Below are 27,338 nucleotides of genomic sequence, written 5' to 3'. Positions count from 1 at the left end.
TATCCACAGGTTGGGAGTAGGTGGAAGCATGTCTACAAGATGGGGCAGGAGGCAACTAACAGTATTAGACAATAGTATTATAAATGACTTGCTATTTGAAAACAATAAGTTTAAGTTTGATAACATTTTAGTGGAAGTTAATAAATATGTCAGTAAGGGCCTTGATAATAAAAACGAAAAGTTACTGAGAGATACTAACGATTACTCTAATAATCGGGCATATGCCGACTTTAATGATTATAAGCGTTGTGTGAGTGCTGTGAAAAGTAATGTGCCTAGTTCAAACTTTAACACAGGATACAGAGATGTAGTCACAGCTAATGACAATGCTGACATGCATAATAATGACAATCTTGAATATGGTAATTTTGAAGAGCCTTTTTTAGAGGAACAGGGTGTACGCAGATCAGAACGCCTAAAAGGGCGTTATCAGGGTCCGCATCAGAATTATTATCGTCAGACAAACAACAGGAATGGCAGATTCAGACAAATACAGCATCAATATTAATAAACAAAATGTACATATTAGATAATGACTCAAAGAGCAGACCAGTGGTATGTAATTCAACAAATTGTAGTTCAATTACTACTGAACATCATGATTCTAATATGTACACAGATGAATTATTGTATAAGAATTTTTTTGATGTTTTTGATCACGATGTGTCTCTATTTGGAACTAGCCATATAGAAAATTCAAATGTTAATCTAACAAACATTGTTCAAGAAAACAATGAAACACACATAGTAGCAATAGATTATTTAAATTGTGAAGTTATTAGAGAAGGAAGTTTTTCAGTATACAATTTTACAGAGAAAAAGCTGGACAATGAATATATTTCACTTTTTAAAAAAGGATTTAAATTTGTTCCAAGTTTTAAACCTGACTTTGGTCTAATTTTATTAAATTTAAAAGCATATGTGAGATTACTGAATTTGCAAATGTATTTCAAAGGTAGATCCAACTCATTTAACTATGATAGGGGACTTACGTTGAAAAGAAGTAGTACTTTTATTCCACCAAACAATCAAATTATTCACCTTTTTGAAATGTTTTGTGAATTACAATTGAGAAAAGCTTGGAAAGAAACACAGGTTTCAAATGATAACCTTACTGAAGCCAAAAGGTTTTGTTTAAAAGAATTAACAGCAAACAATGATTACAGGGTGATGAAACCTGACAAAGGGGGAGGTGTTGTTATTATGAATACCGTAGATTATATTAACAAAATTAGTGACATGCTTGGTGATGAAAATACATACACAGTGGTTTCCAAATATGATATTATTAAAGCATATGCTAAGATTGACTGGCAGTTATATGAGTTACTGATGGATGGTGACATTTTACAATCTGACTATGAATATATGTTAGTTGATTTTCCTGTTACACCAAGCATATTTGGAATACCTAAAATACACAAGAGTGTCACTAACCCTCCCTTTAGACCGATTGTTGCAGCAAAGCGTTCCAAATTAGAAGCTATTGCACACTACATTGACAAAACTTGTAATAAAGTGACAAATAATATTGAACACATTCTTAAAGATTCATGGCACTGTTTGGCAACTCTTAAAGAGTATAACACAGTTAATCTAAACGAGGTTTACTTAATAACTATCGATGTTGTCAACTTATTTTCGATTATTCCCTTAAAAGAAGGACTTGATTTGTTTGAAAGGAGTTTGGTTTATTATGGGGGGATGGATACGTCCAAGGTTAAGACCTTAGCCAAGTTAATGGAAATGGTGCTGGAAAATTATTTTTTTAAACATGGTGGTGAGCATTATAAACAATGCTCTGGAGTAGCTATGGGGGCAAGATGTGCCCCCATATATGCTAACTTAGTTTTAGCAATGTGGGAAAAAGAGCACGTTTTCATAAGCAAATATTGGTCAAGTATTGATCTATACTTAAGGTTCTTGGATGACATCCTGCTTTTTTGGAAAGGTAGTATTAATGAATTTAATGAATATATGGGATATTTGAATAGTACAACATCCTTTCTTAAATTTACTTTTCAAATTAGTACAGATTATGAATATTTGGATATAAAATTATACAAGCAAGACGATCGATTGGAGTCGAATATTTACAGAAAATCTACCTTTTCAAACTCATACTTGCATTACAAAAGTTGTCATCCTTTTTTCCAAGAAAGAAATCTAGTTAAGGGACAAATGGTTAGACTCTCCAGAATGATAAGTGATGATGAGAAGTTTAACAAAGAAATAGATAATTTGCACAACATGTTTGTTGAGAGAGATTATCCTAATGAATTGCTGTTGAATATTAGGAAGGAGATAACCATTAAGAGGTATTTGGATTACAAGCCTATTTTAAAATATGGCTTAGGTAATCAACACATTAAAGGTAGTGAGAACAATAATAAATGAAAAGCAATGATATTGCCATACAGTAATTATACACCTATTTTTGCAAGTAATATTAGAGATGTATGGGATAAGGTGTTTGTGAATCAAACTGAGATTTTACACAATTTATGTTGTTCTCCTACCATAGTTTTTAGTAGAGGTAAAAACTTAAAAAAATATTTTGAAAGTGAAGTCTCGTTTAGAGAGTCAAAAATGAAAAAGTGCGGATTCTGTAGATGGTGTAGGTATATTATGGATGGTACATATGTAGCAATAAAAGGATACAAAAGAACTATTAGATGCCCAGGACATGCAAATTGTAACACCAAGTTAGTTATTTATGTGGCAACCTGTTTATCCTGTCAAGCTTTTTATATTGGAAAGACCATAAGAAAATTAACAGAAAGGATAGGTGAGCACATCAGAGATATTAGCTACAAGAAAGAAACTAACTCTCTGTATATGCATAGTATAGATTGTCAGGATTTAAAAAAAATTGTGTTCTTTGTCATAGACAGGATTCCTCAAAACATGGATAAAGAAGGTGATGTTAATGCCTTACATGAGTACAAAGAGTGTATATGGCAACTTAGATTAAATGCGTGTAGTAAGCCAGGTATCAACAAAAATATTTCGATAGCAAGTTATTTAAAAATGAATTCATATAGTATTTAATAAGAAATTAGTTAAAAAGTAATCATATATTATCAATATATAATATTTTATTTTAAATAGTTAATCTAGTTGTAACACAAATTTATATATATATTTACATACTAATTTATATATAATATTTATACTAATATTTACAACATATATACAATTTTAATTTATTATAATTGATTACAAATATTATTTTTAGGAATTTTCAATTAGAATTTTTAATAATACGAATTACATAATAATTACTTTTAGTGTGTATATAGGTAGTTACATGTGGTATTGTATTGTTTATTATAATTTTTGTGTTATATGTTTTTTGTCTTTAGTATTACTATTGACTTTGACTTTTTGTACAATCAGATTTATTAGAGTTTTAAATTAATTGGCTGCTTTGATTTGAATTGAATGCAATTTAATTTAATTGACAAGAGTATAAAAATCAGCTGTTTTTTTAATTGACTAAACTCTGATGAAACCCGTATTTGGACGGGTGAAAGCGCTAAGTCTGTGGATGTCCATTAAACCTTTCTGGTTTATTCGTGGCGAGTCGTTATTTATTATTTTTTACCAGTTTTCAGTTTTTCAAGTTGTTCAGCATGTCTTCAGGATGAAGCAAGGTGTAGCATGTCCTCATGATGAAGAAAGATGGAGCATGTTTACAGACTGGGGCAGGATGTAGCATGTCCACAGGATAAAGCAAAATGCTACATGTTCACAGGATGGAGCTGGATGCTACATGTTAACAGGATGGGGCAGGATGCTACATGTTCACAGGATAGGGCAGGATGCTACATGTTCACAGGATGGGGCAGGATGCTACATGTTCACACGATAGGGCAGGATGCTACATGTTCACAGGATGGGGCAGGATGCTACATGTTCACAGGATGGGGCAGGATGCTACATGTTCAGAGGATGTGGCTGGATGCTACATGTTCACAGGATGGGGCTGGATGCTACATGTTCACAGAATGGGGCTGGATGCTACATGTTAACAGGATGGGGCAGGATGCTACATGTTCACAGGATAGGGCAGGATGCTACATGTTCACAGGATGGGGCAGGATGCTACATGTTCACAGGATGTGGCTGGATGCTACATGTTCACAGGATGGGGCTGGATGCTACATGTTCACAGGATGTGGCTGGATGCTACATGTTCACAGGATGGGGTTGGATGCAACATGTTCACAGGATGGGGCTGGATACTACATGTTCACAGGATGGGGCATGATGCTACATGTTCACAGGATAAGGCAGGATGCTACATGCCCACAGGACGGGGCAGGATGCAACATGTTCACAGGATGGGGCTGGATGCTACATGTTCACAGGATGGGGCTGGATGCTACATGTTCACAGTATGTGGCTGGATGCAACATGTTCACAGGATGGGGCTGGATGCTACATGTTCAGAGGATAGGGCAGGATGCTATATGTTCACAGGATGGGGCAGGATGCTACATGTTCACAGGATGGGGCTGGATGCTACATGTTCATAGTATGGGGCTGGATGCAACATGTTCACAGGATGGGGTTGGATGCTACATGTTCACAGGATGGAGCAGGATGCTACATGTTCACAGGATGGAGCAGGATGCTACATGCCCACAGGATGGGGCAGGATGCAACATGTTCACAGGATGGGGCAGGATGCTACATGTTCACAGGATGGGGCAGGATGCAACATGTTCACAGCATGGGGCTGGATGCTACATGTTCACAGGATGGGGCAGGATGCTACATGTTCACAGGATGGGGCAGGATGCTACTTTTTCACAGGATGGGGCTGGATGCTACATGTTCACAGGATGGGGCTGGATGCAACATGTTCAGAGGATGGGTCTGGATGCTATATGTTAACAGGATGGGGCAGGATGCTACATGTTCACAGGATGGGGCAGGATACTACATGTTCACAGGATGTGGCTGGATGCTACATGTTCACAGGATGGGGCTGGATGCTACATGTTCACAGGATGGGGTTGGATGCAACATGTTCACAGGATGGGGCTGGATGCTACATGTTCAGAGGATGGGGCAGGATGCTACATGTTCACAGAATGGGGCAGGATGCTACATGCCCACAGGACGGGGCAGGATGCAACATGTTCACAGGATGAGGCTGGATGCTACATGTTCACAGGATGGGGCTGGATGCTACATGTTCACAGTATGGGACTGGATGCAACATGTTCACAGGATGGAGATGGATGCTTACATGTTCACAGGATAGGGCAGGATGCTATATGTTCACAGGATGGGGCAGGATGCTACATGTTTATAGGATGGTACTGGATGCTACATGTACACAGTATGGGGCTGGATGCAACATGTTCTCAGGGTGGGGCTGGATGCTACATGTTCACAGGATGGGGCAGGATGCTACATGTTCACAGGATGGGGCAGGATGCTACATGCCCACAGGACGGGGCAGGATGCAACATGTTCACAGGATGGGGCAGGATGCTACATGTTCACAGGATGGGGCAGGATGCAACATGTTCACAGCATGGGGCTGGATGCTACATGTTCACAGGATGGGGCAGGATGCTACATGTTCACCAGATGGGGCAGGATGCTACATGTTCACAGGATGGGGTTGGATGCAACATGTTCACAGGATGGGGCTGGATACTACATGTTCACAGGATGGGGCAGGATGCTACATGTTCACAGGATGGGGCAGGATGCTACATGCCCACAGGACGGGGCAGGATGTAACATGTTCACAGGATGGGGCTGGATGCTACATGTTCACAGGATTGGGCTGGATGCTACATGTTCACAGTATGGGGCTGGATGCAACATATTCACAGGATGGGGCTGGATGCTACATGTTCACAGGATAGGGCAGGATGCTATATGTTCACAGGATGGGGCAGGATGCTACATGTTCACAGTATGGGGCTGGATGCAACATGTTCACAGGATGGGGCTGGATGCTACATGTTCACAAGATGGGGCAGGATGCTACATGTTCACAGGATGGGGCAGGATGCTACATGCCCACAGGACGGGGCAGGATGCAACATGTTCACAGGATGGGGCAGGATGCTACATGTTCACAGGATGGGGCAGGATGCAACATGTTCACAGCATGGGGCTGGATGCTACAAGTTCACAGGATGGGGCAGGATGCTACATGTTCACAGAATGGGGCAGAATGCTACATGTTCACAGGATGTGGCTGGATGCTACATGTTCACAGGATGGGGCTGGATGCTACATGTTCACAGGATGTAGCTGGATGCTATATGTTAACAGGATGGGGCAGGATGCTACATGTTCACAGGATGGGGCAGAATGCTACATGTTCACAGGATGTGGCTGGATGCTACATGTTCACAGGATGGGGCTGGATGCTACATGTTCACAGGATGTAGCTGGATGCTACATGTTCACAGGATGGGGTTGGATGCTACATGTTCTCAGGATGGGGCAGGGTGCTAAATGCCCACAGGATGGGGCAGGATGCAGCATGTTCACAGGATGGGGCTGGATGCTACATGTTCACAGGATGGGGCTGGATGCTACATGTTCACAGTATGTGGCTGGATGCTACATGCTCACAGGATGGGGCTGGATGCTACATGTTCACAGGATGTGGCTGGATGCTACATGTTCACAGGATGGGGTTGGATGCAACATGTTCACAGGATGGGGCTGGATGCTACATGTTCAAAGGATGGGGCAGGATGCTACATGTTCACAGGATGGGGCAGGATGCTATATGCCCACAGGACGGGGTAGGATGCAACATGTTCACAGTATGGGGCTGGATGCAACATGTTCACAGGATGGGGCTGGATGCTACATGTTCACAGGATAGGGTAGGATGCTATATGTTCACAGGATGGGGCAGGATGCTACATGTTCATAGGATGGGGCTGGATGCTACATGTTCACAGTATGGGGCTGGATGCAACATGTTCACAGGATGGGGCTGGATGCTACATGTTCACAGGATGGGGCTGGATGCTACATGCTCACAGGATGGGGCAGGATCCTACATGCCCACAGGATGGGGCAGGATGCAACATGTTCACAGGATGGGGCAGGATGCTCCATGTTCACAGGATGGGGCAGGATGCAACATGTTCACAACATGGGGCTGGATGCTACATGTTCACAGGATGGGGCAGGATGCTACATGTTCACAGGATGGGGCAGGATGCTACTTTTTCACAGGATGAGGCTGAATGCTACATGTTCACAGGATGGGGCTGGATGCAACATGTTCACAGGATGGGGCAGGATGCTACATGTTCACAGGATGGGGCTGGATGCTATATGTTCACAGGATGGGGCAAGATGTTACATGTTCACAGGATGGGGCTGAATGCTACATGTTCACAGGATGGGGCTGGATGCTCCATGTTCACAGGATTAGGCAGGATGCTACATGTTCACAGGATGGGGCTGGATGTTACATTTTCACAGGGTGGGGCTGGATGCTACATGTTCACAGGATGAGGCAGGATGCGACATGTTCACAGGATGGAGCTGGATGTTACATGTTCACAGGATGGGACAGGATGCTACATGTTCACAGGATGGGGCAGGATTCTACATGTTCACAGGATGGGGCATTATGTAGTATGCCCACATGACAAGGCAAAATGCAGCATATCCAAACAGTGAAGCAAGATTTAGCATATTCATGGGATGAGACAGGATGAGGAGTTTTCACAACTTGGGGTAGGATGCAATGTACCCACAAGATGAAGCAGGATGCCACTTGTCCACAGGATGAAGCAAGAAAAATCATGTCCACACAATGAGGTAGACTGCAGTATGACCACAAGATGAGGCAAGATAAAGCATGCCCACTGGTTGGGGCAGGATGCATCATGGTCCAAAGGTTGGGTAGGATGCAACATATCCATAGCATGAGGTAGAATAAGCATGTCCACATGATGGGGCAGTATGCAGCATGCCCACAGGATGGGGCAGCATGCAGCATGTCTAAAGGATGGGGCAGGATGTGTCATGTCCACAGCATGGGTCAGGATACCAAGTATTGTGGACATGTGACATGATGTAGCATGTCTGCAGCATGAACCACATTGCCCTACAGAGTTGAATTAATCCTAGTGTCTCTTCTTTTCAAAATACTTCAAACAGGTGCCTTTCTGCCTCTTGATACCAAAGAACATAATAAAACTGCCTCATACAACCTCTGTAAACCTCTCCCAATTAACTGCCTTACTCCAGACCCTCCTCAAACCAAACTGTACAGTATTTACCAATCCTTCAACATACTTGTGCCCAAACTCTGACAATCCCTCCCTTGTACCTTAAAACATATTCTCTTTCCCCAGTTTCAGAGCACAACAACAAAAGACACTTTCATCTAAAATCTGACTGTAAATGCTTTTCCACTGAATGCATTACCTAACCCTTCCCACATCACTGGACATATCACCTAACTCCTCCCCCATCACTGGGCACATCACTTAACTCCTCTGTCACCTACATCATTTCCACTTTGACCCTCTGCTCTCACATGCTGCTTACCTCCCATATTTATACTAAAAATGAATCCTTATGTTTTATTCTGTCATTAATGTTTTTCATGTTTCAATTCTCAGTGAGACTCTATCTTCTGTGATTACTCCATGTTTGTGAATTAGTTCTGTTTTATTTATTTATTTCTGAATTTATTCATCAGGGTTGTGCCTGTAAATGGTCTTTTTGTGATCAGTGTACTCCTGTAGTAAACAAACTAAAATAAAAGAAAATAATAAAGCTTGGCAGGATGCAGTATAACCACACAGTGGGCAAGATGAGCATAGCCACATCATGGGGTGTGATGCAACATGTCCTCCAGGCAGATAGAGAGTGGAGAATTAATATCCTAGTGCAGACAGTCCAGGTGCATGTCCTTTAAATGATTGGTAGGGAGGATGAAGGACAGGTGCGACAGTCTGTTCTGAAAGACATAGAAATGGTGGATGTGCACTACAACAAAGTGAGACAGGTTCACTGCTGCTTGACTGATGTGCTCTACTTTGTGAAGCAGAAAACATGGAAGACTTTAAGGGAGACATTTGCCACAGGGGCTGGGCTGCCAGGGTCAGCAATATAGACAGACATGAGCAAGTTCCTTGTGACACAAAAGGAGATACTGCCAGCACAGCTATCTGGAATTTTGTAAATAATTAGATGTCATTTGTGAATATCAACATGATTTATACAAGATGCTTGTGTTAGAAATGTATTAGAACTGCATTTCCTGTGTATATCAAACTGCTGGTACAGAAATGTGTGTTGAAAAGTTTTTTGCAAAGTGCTGCTTCAACTGTAACCATAATGTGCCCTACTGGAATAGAACAGAAATGTACCTACATTATTGAAACTGTTTAAATGTTTATATTTTAACAGTAGAAACTGGAATACATGAGGTTAAGTTCAGAAAAATAGTTGAAATCAAATTACTTTATGGTTACACAATAAAATATTATATTTTTCAGTTTTCAGTGCAACAAGAGGCAAAGTCTATGCTGAAAAGCTTTCTGTATTGTCTTCAGAGTGAACTAATTACTACCTCTGAAAGTATGAAGGAATGCACTTGTTTTGTGACTTCCAGCATCTGCTAAAGATCTCAGGTCTATGTATTTCCAAAGGTAGGTACAAAATACTGCCAACTTTACAGCAGTGGGGGGGTTCACTTGGAATAGTCAGATGACAAGAAATGATGTAATTCTGCAAGCTATCCCAACAATAATATTTGAGATAGTAATTTGAGGAGTCTCTTAGTGAGAAAGAGGATTCTGTATTCTGTCTTGGACCTGACAACAACTAGAAGATCAATTCACCACACATGCCTTGCTCTAATGAAGTAAGTTTCTAGGGAACAGTATAATTCTCTTGGATATAGTCAGGAATATAGCAAAGCTTAGTTTATATATTTTCTTTATATATTTGACACTGTCCTGCAATGTTGTTTTAAATATTTCCTGTGATTTTGAACTATGATTTCACTGTGATTATATACTGAGCATTTTCTTGTTCTTTTATCATGTATTATTAAATATGTTTAAACCTTTCATTGTGCTTGATCTGTCTAGAGATATTTAAGTTATGAGAGTACTTGCATATTTATTTGGTGACACTGTGTAGGCCACTCCTAATAGCCTTGCTCTTGATCAAACTACTATTTGTATTAATATTAATATTACACAGTCAATTTTGACATCCTTTGTTAAGGGCCTTAACATAGCAGATAAGGAGTTGGCTGGTGGCAGTGATAACTACCTTACAGTCTGGGCAAGAGGGGATTTAGCTAGTAAACTTGTGTCAGCCTTTCCCAGATGTGTGTGTGTGTGTGTGTGTGTGTGTGTGTGTGTGTGTGTGTGTGTGTGTGTGTGTGTGTGTGTGTGTATGTATAAATCAAACCTAAAAGAGTGTGTGTGTCAGCTACTTAGGCAGGGACATGAAGCACTGGTTGGACAGAGAGGGTGTTGGATGTTTTAGCTTGGCCACTCAGCTAAGAGCTCAATTCTTATAGTTGTGCTATGGGGAGTCTTATTGGGGATCTTGAGAAAGAGGGAGAAACCAGCCGCAGACTGACTGTGGTCTCTGTGTGCTCTTAAGAGAAATTGCACTTGATGCTGAGAGCTGCATCTGGAAATACTGTGTGTACTTGTCATCCTGACGGTGTATGTCTCCCACTGTTGCCAGTGGTGAGGACTGAAGCTCCCTGATTACTGGTCCAGTGGTGGGTTGTCACACCTTGTATCACTAGATGAAGGAACTGAAACAGGATTTATTCTCAAAAAGGCTGTGGACGCTGGCACCATTTTCTGCCATACTTTGGTGGGTAATGGACCAGGTTAATACTATATATCAATAGTTCATTTATAAAAGTAGGTATGAGGAGTGCTTTACTTCATTTAGATCCCTGTCTTGCATGTTACAGTGGTACCTTTGTAGTGTATTATAATTTGTTTAAGAAAGTGTTTTCTGTTTTATGCATTCACAGATGGAAGCAGTGATGGCCAAATTGTGGAAATGGCTGAAGCTTTTAAAGGTATCTATATGCATACCTTTGCAGAGTCCAACAGTGTTACTCATATACCTGGTGATGTGTCACAGTCAGTGGGCACATTAAAGGTAGTACCTGTCTGACTCCTAGTTAGCAAGCAACTCTATAATGTGGGTGTGTTGCCATTAGTGCAATGGTTGAAATGCCATCTTCAGAGATACACACTGATTCATGGGTGGACATATCTTCCATAGGCTAAAACACAATGGGGTACCCAAAGTAATGAGCAGTAATCATCAGATGTGGAGGAATGTGATCTTGGGTCAGAGTGCTGCACACAGTACTTAATGGTGCTGGTTGGTGTGCTGTGTGTCCTTTATAATGCAGCTGCACAGTACTTAATGGTGCTGGTAAGTGTGCTCTGTGACCTTTATAATGCTGCTAGACAGTACTTAATGGTGCTAGTAGGTGTGCTGCATGGCCTTTATAATGCTGCCAGATAGTACTTAATGGTGTTGGTAGGTGAGCTGTGTGTACTTTATAATGCTTCCAGTCAGTACTTAATAGTGCTGGTAGGTATGCTGGGTGGCCTTTATAATGCTGCCACACAGTACTTATGTTGCTGGTAGGTGTGCTGCATGTCCTTTATAATGTTGCCAGTCAGTACTTAATAGTGCTGGTAGGTGTACTGGGTGGCCTTTATAATGCTGCCGCACAGTACTTAATGATGCTGGTTGGTGTGCTGTATGGGCTTTATAATGCAGCCACACAGTATTTAAGGGTGCTGGTAGGTGTGCTGCGTGGCCTTTGTAATGCTGCCACACAGTACTTAATGGTGCTGGTAGGTCTGCTGCATGGCCTTTATAATGCTGCCACACAGTACTTATGTTGCTGGTAGGTGTGCTGCATGTCCTTTATAATGTTGTCAGTCAGTACTTAATAGTGCTGGTAGGTGTGCTGGGTGGCCTTTATAATGCTGCTGCACAGTACTTAATGGTGCTGGTTGGTGTGCTGTATGGGCTTTATAATGCAGCCACACAGTATTTAAGGGTGCTGGTAGGTGTGCTGCGTGGCCTTTGTAATGCTGCCACACAGTACTTAATGGTGCTGGTAGGTGTGCTGCATGACCTTTATAATGCTGCCAGTCAGTACTTAATAGTGCTGGTAGGTGTGCTGTGTGGGCTTTATAATGCTGTCGCACAGTACTTAATGGTGCTGATTGGTGTGCTGTTTGGGCTTTATAATGCTGCCACACAGTATTTAAGGGTGCTGGTAGATGTACTGCATGGCCTTTGTAATGCTGCCACACAGTACTTAATGGTGCTGGTAGGTGTGCTGCATGGCCTTTATATTGCTGCCAGTCAGTACTTAATAGTGCTGGTAGGTGTGCTGCATGGCCTTTATAATGCTGCCAGTCAGTACTTAATAGTGCTGGTAGGTGTGCTGGGTGGCCTTTATAATGCTGCCGCACAGTACTTAATGGTGCTGGTTGGTGTGCTGTATGGGCTTTATAATGCTGCCACACAGTATTTAAGGGTGTTGGTAGGTGTGCTGTGTGGCCTTTGTAATGCTGCCATACAGTACTTAATGGTGCTGGTAGGTGTGCTGCAAGACCTTTATAATGCTGCCACACAGTACTTAAGGGTGCTGGTAGGTGTGATGCATGGCCTTTATGACACTGCAACACAGTACTTAATGTTGCTGGTAGGTGTGTTGTGTAGCCTTTATAATGTTGCCACACAATACTTAATGGAGCTAGTTGGTGTCTTACGTGGCATTTATGATGCTGCCTCACAGTACTAAATGGAACTGGGGGGGGTGAGGTACATGTCATTTATAATGCTGCCATGCCCTACTTGATGGGGCTGAGAGGTGTATTATATGACCTTATTATTCTGCTATACATAACTTACTGGTTCATAGGTTCATAGATTTGCTGCATGACCTTAATAATGCTGCCGCACAGTGCTTAATGGTGCTGGTAGGTGTGCTGAATGGCCTTTATAATGCTGCTGCACAGTACTTAATGGTGTTAACAATTGTGCTGCATGGCCTTTATAATGCTGCCACACAGTGCTTAGGAGTGCTGGCAGGTGTGCTGTGTGGCATTTATAATGCTGCCACACAGTACTTAAGGGTGCTGGTAGGTGTGGTGCATGGCCTTTATGACACTGCAACACAGTACTTAATGTTGCTGGTAGGTGTGTTGTGTAGCCTTTATAATGTTGCCACACAATACTTAATGGAGCTAGTTGGTGTCTTACGTGGCATTTATGATGCTGCCTCACAGTACTAAATGGAACTGGGGGGGTGAGGTACATGTCATTTATAATGCTGCCGTGCCCTACTTGATGGGGCTGGGAGGTGTATTATATGACCTTATTATTCTGCCATACATAACTTAATGGTTCATAGGTTCATAGATTTGCTGCATGACCTTAATAATGCTGCCGCACAGTGCTTAATGGTGCTGGTAGGTGTGCTGAATGGCCTTTATAATGCTGCTGCACAGTACTTAATGGTGTTAACAATTGTGCTGCATGGCCTTTATAATGCTGCCACACAGTGCTTAGGAGTGCTGGCAGGTGTGCTGTGTGGCATTTATAATGCTGCCACACAGTACTTAAGGGTGCTGGTAGGTGTGGTGCATGGCCTTTATGACACTGCAACACAGTACTTAATGTTGCTGGTAGGTGTGTTGTGTAGCCTTTATAATGTTGCCACACAATACTTAATGGAGCTAGTTGGTGTCTTACGTGGCATTTATGATGCTGCCTCACAGTACTAAATGGAACTGGGGGGGTGAGGTACATGTCATTTATAATGCTGCCATGCCCTACTTGATGGGGCTGAGAGGTGTATTATATGACCTTATTATTCTGCCATACATAACGTAATGGTTCATAGGTTCATAGATTTGCTGCATGACCTTAATAATGCTGCCGCACAGTGCTTAATGGTGCTGGTAGGTGTGCTGAATAGCCTTTATAATGCTGCTGCACAGTACTTAATGGTGTTAACAAGTGTGCTGCATGGCCTTTATAATGCTGCCACACAGTGATTAGGAGTGCTGGCAGGTGTGCTGTGTGGCATTTATAATGCTGCCACACAGTACTTAAGGGTGCTGGTAGGTGTGCTGGGTGGCCTTTATAATGCTGCCATGCAGTACTTAATGGTGCTGGTAGGTGTGTTGTGTGGCCTTTATAATGCTACCTCACAATAGTTAATGGTGCTGGAAGGTATGCTGCATGACTTTTATAGTGCTGCTTCACAGTACTTAATGGTGATGGTAGGTGTGCTGCATGGCCTTTATAATGCTGCCACACAGTACTTAAAGGTGCTGGTAGGTGTGCTATGTGGCCTTTATAATGCTGCCACACAGTACTTAGGGGTGCTGGTAGGTGTGCTGCATGGCCTTTGTAATGCTGCCACTCAGTATTTAATGGTGCTGGTAGTTGTGCTGCATGGCCTTTATAATGCCACCACACAGTACTTAATGGTGCTGGTAGGTGTGCTGCATGGCCTTTATAATGCTGCCTCACAATAGCTAATGCTGCTGGAAGGTGTGCTGTGTGGCCTTTATAATGCTGCCAAAAAGTACTTAATGGTGCTGGTAGGTGTGGCGCGTAGCCTTTATGATGCTGCCACACAGTACGTAAGGGTGCTGTTAGGTTTTATGCAAAGGTTTTCTAATGCTGCCACACAATACTTAATGGAGCTGCTGGGTGTGTTACGTGGCATTTATGATGCTGCCTCACAGTACTAAATGGAACTGGTGGCTGTGGTATGTGTCATTTATGATGCCACCATGCACTACTTGATGGGGCTGATAGCTGTATTATATGGCCTTATTATGCTTCCATGCAGGACTTAATGGTGCTTGTAGATGTGCTGCATGGCCTTTATAATGCTGCCACACAGTACTTAAGGGTGCTTGTAGGTGTGCCATGTGGCCTTTATAATGCTGCCACACAATACTTAATGGTTCTTGTAGGTGTGCTGCATGACCTTTATAATGCTGCCCCACAATACTTAATGGAGTTGCTGGGTGTGTTACGTGGCATTTATGATGCTGGTTCACAGTACTAAATGGCTGTGGTATGTGTCATTTATGATGCTGCCATGCCCTACTTGATGGGGCTGACATGTGCATTATATGGCCTTTGTAAGCTGCCACACAGTACTTAATGGTGCTGGTAGGTGTGCTGCATGGCCTTTATAATGCTGCCGCACAGTACTTAAGGGTGCTGGTAGGTGTGCTGAATGGCCTTTAAAATGCTGTCACACAATACTTAATGCAGCTGCTGGGTGTGGGTCATGGCATGTATGATGCTGCCATGCACAACTTGATGGTGCTGATAGGTGTGTTATATGACCTTATTATGCTGCCATACAGCACTTAATGGAGCTGATAGTTGTGTTATATGGCTTTTATGATGATGCTGTCCAGTTGCTTGAAGACTTGGAAACAATATATCATGAAATGATGTTTATGATGAGAGTTATCATGCCTGCTCTGATCAGACATGCTGTCCATGGTTGGGGTAGAGTACAGACTCAGCGTGGTCATGTGTGTGTGGGGGGGCATTGCAGGGGACAGACATAACAGCTGTGTCTATAATTGCCAGAAATCATGATACCCTTTTCCATAGGTGGCAATGATGTGTAATGTCACAACTTCCCTACCTCCAGGACTGCTATCCTTTACCTGTGAACATCATGCAGGTACAGCTGAGATAGTAAAGCAATATCTCTTCTTCAGTATGTCATGATCCAAACACACTACGAACACCAAAAATACAGCAGGACCAAGTCAGAAAGTAGAACACCATCCATGCCAGGGAGTCCTTGAGGCATGTTCCTGTTTCAGTTGCACAGTAACATCAGATCACTGGCACACAATGGGTCTCTATTCATGTCACAGACAGATATAATAATTGACACAGTCTGTCTTTACAGTAATCCCACTCCAGCATCCTCACACTGTGACACTTGTCCCTGTTTCCATTCTCATGTTACTGCGTGCCTTAGACCATGTGCATCTGCTACCCTGTGCTTCACCTTCTATCTTGTTTCCCTACCAAGTTTCTGTTGACAGTTTTGTGTATTTTTGTCCTCCTGGTACCATTTGCAAATTCATTTATTTATGTTTATTTACTATAAAACTCTGACTGGACAAGACAAAAAAACATTTTCAGAGAAGGCCTGAGGAGGAAAACAAAAATATGCAAATTAATGCTAAGATATTCAGGCTATTAAAGTACAAACATGGGTAATGTATGTCAAGTGTCACAAAAAAACATTTTAACAGCATTATATAACATGTACACCAACCAGTCATCCCCAAACCTCAAAATGTAGAAAAGAGAAGATGCATTTTACATCAAGCAAGGTATGGTCTACACTGATGAAAGTAACTGGGTATGGAAGGGAGAGAAAAGAAATATGATAAGGATGGCAGACAGCAGAAGTATACAAGTGATGCATTGGGCAAAATCAAAGAAACATTTGGTGACTGCAACCCACCTCACCCTTCATCTGAATACACTGACCAGCAAAGCCTGGTGGGAGCACTGCATGCAACATGTGTACTGTTTTGCCACATTCATGTTACAGCACAGAGTTGTTAATCAGACATTGCAGTGTTGCTAACACAGCCCCATATTGTGTTACTGCTGTCTAGGGATTTTTGTTCACGTTACCTCATTAAGCTCTTGATGACTATCATCAGCCTCATGTACTACTGCTGGCAGATGTCATAATGCAGCCACATAGTGGCGATGTTAATACTGCTAACACACTATCCCACTGTAGAGTACAGCACAGGCTACCTATGTCTTGGTGGTTGTATCACGTGAGTACTGGAAGGAACCCCCAAGTGTATCCATGTATCAAAACCACACTCTTAGTATTCCAAACACATAGTCTGTGATTGGGAGAAGTGTTAAAATTAATCACATCAAGAGTTTCAGGGCTAAGCATGGGGTTTATGAGCCAGGGTACAAGGGTGTAGGCAGCATCAGGTCCAAAATATTACACAAGTTTTGCTTGCTGGGTATATTTGCCACATGCCTGGTTTTGTGCATGCCTCAGCATGTATTCTACTAACTGTAGATTTACTTACTAACAAGATGACTCTATGGGAAATTATCACAAGTGAAACAAACATAAAGATCTGAGTTTGATGTATGACACGTACACACATGCACACAAAGACAAACACACACACCACACACACACACACGCACACACACGCACACACACACACACACACACACACACACACACACACACACACACACACACACACACACAGACACACACACGCACACACACACATGCACACAAAGACACACACACACACATACAGAGACACACATAGACACACACACGCACACGTAAACACACAAGCACTCACACGCACGCACATGCACAGACACACACAAACACAGACACACACACATGCACACACATGCACACAAAGACACACACACATGTACAGACACACACACACACACACACACACACACACACACACACACACACACAGACACACACACACAGACACACACACGCACAGACACACACATGCACAGACACACACAAACACACAGACACACACACACACACACACACACACACACACACACACACACACACACACACACACACACACACACACACACACACACACACACACACACACACACACACACACACACACACACGCTCACCCACTTCGACGCATACTCACACATACATGCATATATGTACAGGCACACATGTTGGTAATGATCGCTTGAGTGTTGCAGACTGCTTAGCAGTTGACAGAATGGTAACCTTTCCTACTGATATGCCTCTGGGACTTTGGGCCAGTGGGTGCCTTTGTAGCCAGCCTCATGAATGCAGTCTGTGTTTTCCAGTACCTCAGGAAAGTTGGCTATATTGCACAAACCATGCATATTGCTATCTCCTGGGAAACCATATGTGTTCATTAGCCCTTAGCAACATAATATCAATATACGTATTGGGTGTCCATGAGATAGACCCCTAGGAATTACACAGTTTACGCCCATATGGTAACTGAAAGAGCCACGTAAATGGTATGATAAAGCCTGTCTACACTTGGGCATCCGCAGGCACAGGAAGTACTCCATATGATAACTGAAAAAAAACTGTAAATGGTATGATAAAGCCTGTCCACACTTAGGCATTCTCAGGCACAGGAAGTACCCCCATAAGGTAACTGAAAGAGCCATGTAAATGGTATAATAAAGCCTGTCTACACTTGGGCATCCTCAAACACAGGAAGATCATGCATTTCCTAACCTTCAGAATGTGAGTAATAATATGCCGACCAAGCTGCAGATAATATCTCAGTCCACTCTGTTTGGCCAGTATTTGGTCATCAGTGAGGGTATGGGAAGTAAGATGCAGCCAATGCTGTTTATGAGCCATAGCTTTACAAGGATGAGCACCCCAGCCAGTACAACTGGTAGCCAAAGCATTATAGGCTGCGACTTAAATAGGACATACTGGAGGTACAGTTACCTCCCAGTGACTGCTGCATCTTTGGAACAGGCTACCTATTCATGTGAAATGGATGACCTCTATGAGACTGTTCAAGATGAAACCTGGATGACTTGATGGGACACTGCAAATTCTTACAAGTGATAGTGCCCACAACCCTCCTGAACATGGGCAGTCATCACTAAATGCAATCTTGAGTATTGACTATCATTTCTATGGTATTACATTGGGATGAAACGGCTAGTCTTAAAATGACCTCTGGGTTGATAGCCTAGTAATCTCCTATAATCCTATGATCCTATGACTGTACAAAGGAAACTGCTGCAGCTCTGAGCATATCTACTAGTTGCTACTTTTCTACAAGCATTTCACTTGCATCATACTGCACAATCAAACTGGGTAACATGCACTGATGACTATTAATTGTGATGTTTTTTGATCTCGTCTATCTGGAGGTTATTGTGCAGTCGTCCCTCTGCACATTATCATTTACAACTGTTTCTCAACTCATGAATACATGCTGCATTGTGCAAACCCAATGGAGGTGTGCGACTTACAAACATCTTTTGCATTTCCAAAAACCATGTAAATACCTGTTGCACATTACACAGCTTGTCTTGACTTCCAGCCATAGTAGCATGTGTACTCTCATAGAAGAAAAAATATGAGAAAATGGATGGTATGTGTTTAACTGGTAAATACCAATGTTTTACAAAAGCATCTTTGACTCCATACAAATGCATCTACAGATAAAAATAACTTACTTTGATATGTTTACATCATCACAGTGGGCATGCTATATTCCACCAACAATAACTTCAAATAATGCACAAGTCCAACTCTACTGGTGTTCCATCATACTTAATGCGCACACTAACATTTTTACACCAATAGTCCATATATTGTGCAAATGTAACATACTAAAATTGCAGTTATGTATTTTGCAAAAGCAAAACTCCCCATACTCTCGCTTGACAACTTTTTTTCTAATGAAACATGCAGTTTGTGAGTTTTTGAATACAACACTTTTCTGAAAAAAAAAAGGGAATACAGCCCTTTTGTTTGAGCTGTTATTGTCACTACACATTACTTCTTTAAGTTATGCAGCTGCATGGGTATTTGCTTCTGAAAAAAATAGTGAGTTATTTCTCAGTCAGCTTCAGAAAACTGAAGTTTTCAATAAAGAAACAAGCATTCCTGAGCTATGAATTGATGCTTTGTACTGAATGCATTCCAAATGCTGCCTGCTTACTATTTTTTCTTTTGCAACTTGTACATAGTAGCATACAGCAGCATATGAATAAGAATGGACTTATACACTCAGTAAGTATGCTTAATATCTGACTTTCACATTTGCTGTATTATGTATCCTGTATTCTGCATACCTTTATCTGAATATGCAGCATTCTGATTAGTTAAATGGGAAGAGGCTGAACAAGAAAGGACCTTTTCACACATGACTTGGTTGGCCATCCTAATTCAACAAATCACCTTTGCCTGGTAGGACCAGTCAGCTAATTATTTTGCAGAAAAGATCAGTGTTATGTAAGGCAGTCTTAAAAACATTTGACACAGTCTTGTGATCAATAGAAGTTAGCAGTGTGGCTGGATCCTTTGATATTTGATAAATATTATCTCTTGGAATTTGTATTAACAGCTGCTCCAATGGCAACCCTGGATATGCTCTGTACAGCGTATGAGTCAAATGAAGTCATATTGCTTTAAATCAGATCACTCGTGTGTGAACTGCTAAAAGAGATAAATCTAGACATTAACCCTGCGTGAAGTTTAGAGACTAAAATTTCAGTGACAGAAATGGGAACCTTTGCAAATACCTCGAGAGGCAAGCAGAGGTCTATACATTTTGTCTGTGAGGGGAGTCTGAAACTTTATATCACAAATTAATAATCCCTGGTCCACTACCATATAATTTCTCCAAATCTGTGTGTAAATAGTACTGACTGTAAATGGCCTGTAGCTATCTTTGCTTTCAATGTACTCAGCCTTTTAACCTTTAAATGATCTAACTATTCCTGGTCCAACAGGAACCTTCAGACCCTCCACAAGCATGACCTCATTCAGTCATGAGTCTTCTTTCAGTCAAATTGGGTAAAAACAGACAATCACAGACTAATGTTCATAGGTTCATAGGTTCATACTAGGCTATCTGCCCTAGGGCATTTATAAGCCTAGCCAGAGTGTGCTTGGCTTTCGCCACCCGTTTTAAATTAATTTTTCTATGCCCTTTTTCGAGGTTAGTATACTGTGCCTCTGTCTAACAGTGACACAGAAGTGATACCCAGGGTAAACCTACGATCTCCCATTCACTCATCAAGATTCCTCTTGAAGAGAGTCAATGAGGGACTCTGCCTAACCTGGACTGGGATTTTATTCCAGAGTGAAGGGAGCCTCTGGGTTATGAATCTGTCCCTCCAGCATGTCCTATTTATTTCAGTGCTGAGGTTCAAGTCTCTCGAGTGCGTAGCTCAATGGGATTTGGATTTTCTGAGGTGCAGCATGTCCATTAATTCGGGTTGGACATGGCTTTATCGTCAGGCACAGATCGCCTTTGAGCAGGTGGTATGCCACTGAGTAGAGCTGGAGTTTCTTTAACCGGGCAGCATATGGCATCTGTTTGAGCCCTTTGATCCTCTTGGTGAGGTACTTTTGGGGTCTTTCCAGTTGCTGCAGGTGTCTGGTAAGGTACATCCCAAAGGGGAATTGTACTCAATTATGGGCCTGATGAGGGATGAGTCAAGAGGCACGATGACCTCCCCTGATCTAGATGTGAATCCCTTCATGATTAGGTGGGCTATATAAAATGTTTTTCTAACCACTTTGGCTACGTGGTTGTCAAATGAGAGATTGCTATCAACTTGGATCCCCAGGTCCCTAATTACTTCTTCTGTACTTAATGGATTACCACCTATGTGGTAATTTGTGGGCACTTTGTTTTTGCCAAAGGGGATGACTATACACTTTTTGGCGTTTAGCTTGAAGCCATGCCTCTGGCACCAGTTGGCTGTTTTTATGAGGCCCTTTTGGAGGATGCCTGTGTCGGCTGGAGAGGCGACTATGGTGCCCAGTTTGCAGTCATCTGTGAACTTGGTCAGCCACAGTCCTTACGTGTTGGCCTGTACCTCCAAGAAATATATACCGAACAAGAGAGGTCCCAGGACTGAGCCTTGTTGGACGCCACTTATAACTGGTTTGGAGTCTGACATGGCTCCATCAATTCTAACCATGTGGGTTCTGTCTTTGAGCCAGTTTGCAACCCTTCTAGTGACATAGGGGTTTATATTTAAGCTGGTGAGCTTATCTATAATGCCCGAGTGGGGTATTGTATTGAAGGCTTTTGCGAGGTCCAGGTAGGCTGTGTGGACTACCTTCCCCTTGTCAATGGCCTTGGTGACTGCTTCAAAGAAATCGACCAGGTTTAAGAGGCAGGATCTTCCCTTAACAAATCTGAACTGGGTAGGATCCAGTGTCTGTAAGTCCCCAATATGGTTATTTATGAGGTCCATGATGATCCTTTCCATAGCTTTGCAGACCAAGCTAGTCAGGCTTATGGAGCGATAGTTTCCAGGATCCGTTGAGGCACCACCTTTGTGGAGAGGGACCACTGTTGCTGTACACCACTCTTTGGGTACATATCCTGTAGTAAGGCTGAGATTGAACAGTAGTTTTAGGTTTGGGATTAGCTCTCCTTGGAGTTCATGTAGGACGCAGCCCGGGACACCGTCTGGTCCCATTGATGCTGTGTTTTTTGCTTTGGAGAGGGCAGCTCTTACCTGAGCATCTGAGATGTCAGGGGGGGCAGCACTCTGCTGGGATAGATATTTGCCCTTTTGGTGGGGAGGGGGGGAGAAGTTTGCGCTGAACCTGTCAGCTAGGATGTTGGCAATGTCTGTGGGTTCGGTGTATTTTTTGTCATTTTGGACTAATTCTGAGCATATCTGGGAATTCCCATCCAGGTTCCTAACATAACGAAAGAAAGCCTTGTGATTATCCTTAGCGTCCTGTGCAATATTTCTCTTGAAGCTGGCCTTAGACGATTTTATGAGTGCCCATAGTTTTTTGCTAATAATGATCAGAGATGCCTTCCCTTTTTGGGATTTTGCTCTATCATGTAGTAGCTTCCTCCTTCTATTGTATAGTTTGTTTATGGCTGGGGTCCACCAGACAGGACGTCTGCCTTTGAAGGATTGGGTCTTGGTTTTATTTGGGATTGCATGATCCATGCATTCCTGAAGGTGTTCATAGAATGCGTTTATAAAGGATTCTGCAGTCTGGGCCATATTTTCCACAGGCCCAGGGGCTTTGAAGGATTCCACCTCGGTTTTCAGGAGTGTGAAATTTGCTTTAGAGAAGTTTTTCAATGTGGTTTTCTGGGCAGGGGGTGGGGTCGGGATGTGAATATCCAGTGAGATTAGTTTATGGTCTGATCTTACCAGTGAGGGATACACTTCTGGTATGGAGCATAGAGTCCCCATGTTGGTGATGATCAGGTCCAGTATGCTTTCCCCTCTTGTGGGAGTTGTAACAAGTTGTTCCATAGCATTTGAGTTTATAAATTCTAGGAACCTTTGGGCTAGGGTGTTGAAGCTAGAGTAATTCTCCCAGTCTATGTTTGGGTAGTTGAAGTCGCCCAATGTAATGGTGTTTGGAGAGACCTTCATATTTTCCAGTGTTCTCAGGAAGGCCGAGTGGGGTTCCTGGGTTTGGGAGGGTGGTCTGTAGCAGGCTATAAACTGGAAGGCAGTTTTACCCACTGTTAATTGCACATGGATAGTCTCTGATGCTTCGTGCTGTGCCACCAACCTGGAGGTGTGGGTATCTTTGACGAATATTGATACCCCCCTCCTTTTGTGGTTTGGTCCAAGTTTTGGGGACGAAAAGCATGGTATGAGATATAACCTGGTAGTGCTGGGGTGCTCTCGGGAGCCTTGAACCAGGTTTCTGTTACTGCACAGATATCAATGTTCTCCATGCTAAGGAGAGTTTTGCATGCATGCATCTTGAGGTTTAGACTTCTGGCGTTGAGTAGCATTACTCTTAGTTTCTTATCCCTTGTGATACCTATGGAGGTGGGTTTGTCTTTTGAGCCTTGCCTAAAAAAGGCACTATGGGGGTAGCAAGAGCCTTTGCCAATATCCGAAAGCCCAGGGGTGACAGGTGCAAGCCGTCCCTAGCGAAGCATCCTGGCTTGTCGAGCATGTCATCCCAGGCTGACAGGCATTGGATCCCCTTTGAATGACACCAATACTTAAGCCAATTGTTGAAATTGATCATCTTGTCTTCATATTGTGGCATAATTCTTGGTGAGGGTAAGATGCTACTCAAGGTCAGGGTCATACTGGCCTGGGCTACATGCTCAGAGAGCTCCTCTATGTCTCTTTTCATGTAGTCCAGGGAGGTACGTCTCAGGTCATTCACACCAGCATGGACAATGACTGAGTGCTTGTGTTATGTGGTGGATCCTAGCGCCCGACAGACAGCTCACCGTGACCTTCTCATTGTTCAGCCTGGTGAGAGGGACGTCAGTGTGCCTGATGATAGAGTCACCTATTACAAGTGTATCAGGTGTGTTGTTTAGCCTTAAGGGCTGTGACTGTTCAGCTCACTGGCTTTGTGAGCTATGTGTTGCACGTGTTTTGTTTTGGGGTAGCGGTTGCTTGGGTGTCTGCTTTGGAGGTCTTTGCTGCTTAGGCATATTTTTATTTAGAGCCTCCGAGTATGTTTTTGTGTGTTTGTGTTTGGTTTGCTGTCGTGGTAGGTCTATGTGAGACTGGAATTGTAGTGAGTGTGGTTTCCTTCTCCTCCTGTCTGGTTATGCCAGTACTGAGTTGAGAGAGCTTAGCCTCCAGTTTGGCTATATGGTTGCATCTCTCACATGTGTTGGAATTTGTTGGGAGGAGGAGAGGGTTGTCTGTGTACATGAGGCAGTTGTAACATTGCCTCAAGATTCCCAGATTCACCAGCTGGACCGGAGAGGAGATTGACAACTGACCTTTGGACATGCTAGAATAGTATTGGGAATTCCTTTATAATTGAAAAAAAGGGCCAATGGGCAACAAGGTACTCAAGGGGAGTTTGTGAGGGTGTAGTGCTTTTTAATTTTTTAGTGATGACTTAGTGAGCAAGTGCCAGGTAACTTAAATACAATGTGTTACAAGTAACTTAAATGCAAAAACGACAAACAGTAACTTTCTTCAAGTGAAACAAGGAAATAAGTATAGTAAGCAATGCAGATATCACTAGGGATCCACAGAAGTGCTGAAAAGCCGTGTTTTAGGTGAAATTAGCATTTCAGGGAAATAGCAAGCAAACAAACCACAAGCATACAAACAAAGCTAGATTCAGCAGGCCTGGATCTAGTCTATGCTACAGCAAACAAGGTGTACCAATTTCAGTAAGAAACAGTTCAAATATGCAGGCACTATAAGCCTTTAACCAGAAATTCCCAGCTCAGAAGGGCAGAGTCCAGCCTCTCCTCCCACAAGAGTGCAGACCATGAACCTTCTTAATGTAAAATAACTGGCCTGAATCCCAAGTGCTTAAACCAGAACTAATACACTTTTAGAATAACAGACACTGAGCCCTCACTCAGCAGTTCCCAACTTAGAAGGATGTAAGCTACCTGTCCTGCCACCACAGTGCAGGCCACAAACCTTCCTAATGTAAAACAACTGGCCTGAAGCCCAAGTGCTTAATCCAAAAGACTTAGAATGATAGCTACACTTTAATCAAGTTACTACCAAGCAGTAATAAATACAGTTGAATACTTTAAAGAATGCCTGGATTAGTGCTCAAGTTATACAAACAAAGCTAGATTCAGCAGGCCTGGATCTAGTCTATGCCACAGCAAACAAGGTGTACCAATTTCAGTAAGAAGTAGTTCAAATAGGCAGGCACTATAAGCCTTTAACCAGAAATTCCCAGCTCAGAAGGGCAGAGTCCAGCCTCTCCTCCCACAAGAGTGCAGACCACGAACCCTCTTAATGTAAAATAACTGGCCTAAAGCCCATGTGCTTAAACCAGAATTAATACACTTTTAAAATAACAGACACTGAGCCCTCAATCAGCAGTTCCCAACTTAGAAGGATGTAAGCTACCTGTTCTGCCACTACAGTGCAGACCACAAACCTTCTTAATGTAAAACAACTGGTGTGAAGTCCAAGTGCTTAAACTAAAAGGCTTAGAATGAGTTACACCAAGCAGTAATAAATACAATTGAGTACTTTTATGATGACGCAAAAACAAAATAAAGTAGGAAGAAACAAATACAGTAAAAGCAGATAAAAAAATTTTAAGTGGAAAGAGAGAAAGGAAAGAGAGAAAGGAGTAGCAGAAACTCAGCTGATTGGCCTTCTCAAATGTTCTGCCTGTACTGGGTAGAATGAGGTAATGACACTAGACTGGGAGGAGGGTCCCAGATCAAATTTACACTAGGGGCGGGCAACTGCAAAGCCACCAACTATAAAAACACTATACCAACAGTGAGGGAGGGTGGGAAACAAACTGCAGAAATGTTTCTCACAGCTGAAAAGCAGCAGTGAGCCTTTAAATGAAAGTTTTAAACAGCTAAAGGAGCCTCTAGAAAAAAGAATTTAACTGCAACAAGTTATCAGAAACAAACAACCCAACAGATGCTTAATAAAAGTGGACAATTTCCAGTTAATACCTCACACACAGTGAAACTAGCTAGAAAAATACACAGTACACAAAGTGCTATAAATGACAAAGAAATAAAGAACAAAAATAAACAAAAAACAGGATACTCAATGTTATATATTATAGCTCCGAGTTTTCTCAGTGTCCTTCCTTAGATCAGCTCAGTGTGAAATGGCAGAACACTCACAACTGAACTTCTTAGGTAACAGAAAGTTGAATCTTCCCTTAGTCACTGTCTTCCTGATACATGTGTCTTAATTGTATCTGTTAACATTAGAAAATGTACTCCTTATAGTCCCTGTACAGCAGGTACTCTGGATATTCCCTGTGCAGCAAGTAATCCTGATAGTCCCTGAGCAGCAGGTAATCCTGATAGTTCCTGTGCAGCAGGGGTTCCAGATAGTCACTGTGCAGCAGGTACCCCTGATAGTCCCTGTGGAGCAGGTACCCCTGATAGTCCATGTGCAGCAGGTACCCCTGATAGTTCCTGTGCAGCAGGTAACCCTGATAGTTCCTGTGTAGCAGGTAAGTCTGATAGTTCCTGTGCAGCAGGGGTTCCAGATAGTCACTGTGCAGCATGTATCCCTGATAGTTCCTGTGCAGCAGGGGTTCCAGATAGTCACTGTGCAGCAGGTACCCCTGATAGTTCCTGTCCAGCAGGCACCCCTGATAGTCCCTGTCCAGCAGGTAACCCTGATAGTCCCTGTGCAGCAGGTAACCTTGATAGTCCCTGTACAGCAGGTACCCCTGATAGTCCATGTGCTGCAGACACATAATGATCCTTGCCTTCTGGCTGCACCAAGCAGGTGCCCCACTGAACCCACCAGATGAAAAGATAATGTATTTTCTACATTTGTTCATGAGAATTGAAATGGTAGCACTGTATCCATGGCTGGACATTACAGAGCTCACATGACATGCATCACTGGACAATAGAGATGTGCTAGCGAAAGTATCAGTAGTACAGAGTTGTGACACTACAGGCTTGTAGTCTCTGTGCATGATCACAGTGTGCAGAAGTTCCATTAGCTGGGGGATGGGCAGGGATGAGCATGATAGTGCTGTCTGGGTGTGACACCACAATGCATTATGGAAATTAGCTTAG

The sequence above is a fragment of the Protopterus annectens genome, chromosome 4.part0 (genome assembly GCF_019279795.1).
Source record: "Protopterus annectens isolate FY-2018-M chromosome 4.part0, PAN1.0, whole genome shotgun sequence".
Lineage (NCBI taxonomy): Eukaryota > Metazoa > Chordata > Ceratodontiformes > Protopteridae > Protopterus > Protopterus annectens.
Note: the sequence above shows the minus strand (reverse complement) of the source record.